The following is a 4,753-nucleotide window of genomic DNA, read 5'->3' as shown; positions in this document are numbered from 1 at the left end:
TGGTGGAGCGCTCCACTGCCGATTGTGCCGGCACCGGAGCTGCTCGCCTCGGCGACTGAGTGGAAGAGACAGTATAAAAATACAGATACAGACAGAGAAAGGGAAAAACCAGAGGAGTCCATGCTACTCTGTTTCTTCCGGTATTTTTTGCAAGCTCTTTTTCAAACTGTGTTGAAGAGCTGAGAAATTCAGTGCAAGTGTTGCAATATCAGCAGAAAAATATGGCACTACTGTAGAAGAAAGGATGTGGGGGAGCCTGTTAAAGTGTTTGATTCTTAAAAAATAAATCAGACTTATTTTTGAAATAAAGTTCCTATATAAAATACACTACAATTTACATATGTAATACACTACAATTTACATATGTGTACCTCACTGTTATGTGTCAAAGCTGGCTACTTGCATATCTGAGTGCCTATATAGTCTGTATCATAACAGATATGATTTATGCCTCTTTCCCTAAACCTTTCCCCAGAAAAAATGTCTCCTTGGATATATTGTCCAATACTCCAGCTGTCCTTCTCTTCTTTCCCCATCTATCAATTACCCAGAAAATATTCTTCAATGCAGTGGTGAAACATGAGCTGTGATATATTAAGCCCACCTACAAGAGAGACGTTCTCTATGACACAGGTTTGTAATTGGGCACCTAATTCCTTTAAGTTTTGTATCATTGCCTAATTAACATCTACCTGTAGTTCAAATAGCATCGATTAAAACAAGAATGTGATTGATGACATCCAGAAAAGGAAACGAAACAGATTATAAGTAAATTCTGAAAAGACATTTCACATCTGTGAACTGACCCACCTGGCATGAAAACAAGAACAAGAAGGCACACACAACATTTTATTTTATGGTCTGCCTAATTATCCGACTGTACCTTTTGTCCCATGTAATTAGGTCTGCTACGAGGGAGGGAATGGTGCTTATGGTTAGATTCACAAGAAGGTCTACTGAATAGTGTGTTTTTATGATGGGCAGTGTTGGGTTTTTTCCTGATTCCTGCCAGTAATAGGAATCAGCTGCTGACAGATGTACTATGATTCAGAGTTAAATTACTAGGTGGCTGGGCACTGTATTGCCTGTTGCTTCTTCAAAGTTCAACAGCAATGATCTTTGGCAGCAGAGCTCTCTCATTTCCACAGCTAATGCACTGATTTGGGGTTTACTCACACTACTCCGTTTCATAATGGCATCTTAAGTGCTCCAGCATGGTAAGCTCCATGAAAAATTGTGATATGACAACAAAAGTGCAGCTAAATTCCCTTTGCAGTTCTTTCATCTGGGGGCCTGAAGTGAAAGGTCTGGTCCTGCTGTAGCACTCCTCACCACTCCCAGACTGAAACGCTGGCTGCAGTACCCAGCCACTAGCTGGGCTTCGGTCACATCCCTTCTCTCCAGACATGGCTCTTTGCCAGAGCGATGGCATAAGAGCTCCTGCAAACCAGAGAGATTATTCAATTATTTAAATCTAATGATAAAGGCAAGGGTGGATGTTGTCTCCACAGAACAGCCATGTGTAAGGCAGAAGAGGTCAACAAATGCTGCTGCAAAGACTGGTAGTGGGGGGACATGGTTACCTCTCAGTACCCTGGGTCCACCCCTTGACCCAGAGTACGTTGGGAAGCCAAGGTACTATGTGGCCTCTGATGTAAGGAAAGGTTGCTGCAGTGCTGGGGAGAGAAAGGAATTGAAATCATATGCAGCCAAGGTTGAGAAACTTAGTAAGCTGCTAACACTTTGGCAAACCCAATTCAAGCTTAGGGAAACCCCAGCACCAGGGAATTATAGATCATTTGTCCTATTTCAAGCCCTCCCTTTTGCCATTAGGAAAGATTTCCTTCTGTTAATGTCATTATTATAAATAAATCTATAGCTCATGCAGAGTGGGAGCTTGTTTATGAAAGTAATATTTTTGCAGTCACTTATCAGAACAAAACTGCACTAGAATAGAGACCCTATATTTACATATTCACACTAATGAAAAGCAAAATTTTCCATGTCACCTACTGACTTGCCTGCTTCTGGTGTGCAGCTCATAACGAATTGAGTGGGGTTAAGAAACTCATAATATTCAAGAGTGAGTTTTCAATAATTTCAGACTCTAACAGTTACAGTAGAAGCCCAAACACGCTGTTAGACCTACAAAAATATATTCACAGGCTACATCCAGTACTACTGATGTTTTCCATTCATCATTAAATAAGTTATGAATGAGGATGGAGTATGCTGAAGAGCTGTTAGGGAAGGTGACACTACCACAAAGTGTTCCTGTTCAAAGCAGACTTCAAAATGGATTGCAACAAGTGTGAGAAATAGTAGAACTTAGCAGTCAACAAGCCAAGGATAAAGACAGTAAGCGACACCCCAAATGCTCCTTCAAAACAAGGCTGATCAGACCATTGCCAATACTTAACAACCAAAGTATTTCAGACAATGTCAGCTTCCCAGACAGTCACTAATGCTGACTGACATGCAAAGTGATTGTGGAAATATCAAACAATAGTCCAATGCCTGAGGTCCTTACTCATACATTTAACTCAGTTGTTACCAGGGCAATTTTTTTTTATTGAAGTCAATCCATTCTGACACCCTGCTCTGAACGCTTGTTGGACTTGGCAATAATAATTCCTTCTGCTTCTTTTCATGTGTTATCCCTTCAGCCTTGATCCTTTCATCTGTGTCCCCTGTAGAAATGATGTGAAATCCCTACTCTATTTCCAATTATTGAGACATCTGGAGATGGCAGTGAAGACTCATGACAACCAAAATATAACAAAGGACCCTAAATTTAAAATGCAATTTGACCTAATAATTTCAGAGATAAGAGATTGCTATGATTATAAATATATCATCTGATAATCTACTGGTTCTCACTATCTGAAGTATGTTTAATTCAACTGAATGCAGTATCTTTCCTCTTACAGACATTTTGGATTTGAGTAATAAGATTTAAATAGTGATGGAAACGCAGGATTTTTTTGTTGTTGAAAACATCTCTACCACTTGAGAAACAAGTAAATAAAAATCCCAGGTCTCTCAAACTGCTTCTGCACAAATTTTACATCAATTTGAAATTTCAGTCAAGTAAAGATGGGGTACAAAACATAGATGTACAGACTGCAGAACTCTTTTTTCTGCAAAGAAGGAGTATCGATGATTGTTTTTAATCTCTTATAAACAGCCCATGCAGCGTAATTGAAAGAAACAAAGCAGGGAAATATTAGATGATGTTTAAATTCAGGATGATAGAGAAACACTGACAACAAACATTTTGGTACGTTGCGTCACGGGTCATCATGAAGGCTACAGTCCCAGCAACTCAGCAGAACATCTGTGTTCTGTGTGCAAAAGGGGAGGATGGAGCATGTTTTGTCATGCCTCCAAGGCAAACTCTCTGTAAATCAGTGTACAAGCCAGATCGATTTCTACCAGCAGAATAGAGTATCGAGTGTTTATGGTTTTTAGGTAGCCCACTGTAACTTCCTTTTCTCCAGCCCACCAGGTCTCACTCTCCCACCGTGTGCTGTAACATCAGTGCTCTGCTTCGCCACTTGTCAGCCGCGACCTCGTAGGCATGCGAGGCACCCTGCCTAAATTCTCAGCATCATCTCCTTTCAGGGTGAGTGATTTGAAGGTTCCTGGAAGGAAGGAGGAAAGCCTGCTTTTTAAGCCCGTATCATGCTGTGCAACCAGCTCACAGCTTTGTGTCATGTAAACGTTAATCTCTTCACAACCTGTCTAGTTGCATCTTAGTCTGTTCTGAATATTGTCTCTCTGCTGAGGGATCTGGATTTCTCATGGTCTAATCATATCTCCTGTCATCTCAATACAGGTTATTTCCCCTACATGTTTATCATAGATGCATACTTCAAAATGTCAGCTAAAAACAATATGACAACATCAGCAAAAGGTTTTGCTTTACTGAGTGCAAACAAACTAGCCTGTTGGGTATTCTAGCAAAATGGCACAGTCTTCTTTTCTAATCTTCAATCCTAATGTTTGCCTTTTCAATGTGGCTAGTTGCTTCCTCCCTGCTTATCTTCGGAATCAGATAGTGACAGCATGTTTTTATACTGCACTGCATTTTCGTAACTCATGTAAGCTGAAAAGTTGTTTCTGTGTCAAGCTTTTTTTCCTGTCATTGACTACTACAAATGTAAGCCTTCATCCACTGATATTCACAAAGCATTTTTTGTGAATATCCTTGAATATACCTTCAAAAGCAATCATTCCCTCTTGCACAGAAATATAAAGGCCTTTCAAATATATTACAACCAAAAGAGCACACATCCTTGGGCCCTGTGTGTGGTTCCTTCTTTCCTTTTCACTGTGTTTTTATTTGAATGTTTTATTGATTTTTTCCCCTCAGATCTGGAACAATAAAAACAGGAAGAAACATCTACTTGCAAGTGACAGAAAAGGAAAAGGGTAGCAAGAGCCCATAACAAAGTCTGAAAGTTGGAGGAAGGATCCCAGTGAGATGATAGGATACAGCTCTGTGTATGCGGGGCAATAAAGAGGAGAAAGAGTCTTCCTCGTATTTAACCCCACTTGTAGGAGGAAGCACAAGGGCAGTAAACCCAGGTCTCCCCAGTAAGCAAAGAGCCAAAAGGAAGGAGGAGAGACCAAACCAAAGCAGGCACATCACTGGGAGCAAGCTGTCCCCTGAGAAACGAAAAAAAGCTCATCCTTTCCCCAAAATGGGAGGGAAGCAGGTGAGATATTACCCCAAGGTCTGCTTGAGGAG

The sequence above is a fragment of the Aptenodytes forsteri genome, unplaced genomic scaffold (assembly GCF_000699145.1).
Source record: "Aptenodytes forsteri isolate BGI_AS27 unplaced genomic scaffold, ASM69914v1 Scaffold55, whole genome shotgun sequence".
Taxonomy (NCBI): domain Eukaryota; kingdom Metazoa; phylum Chordata; class Aves; order Sphenisciformes; family Spheniscidae; genus Aptenodytes; species Aptenodytes forsteri.
Note: the sequence above shows the minus strand (reverse complement) of the source record.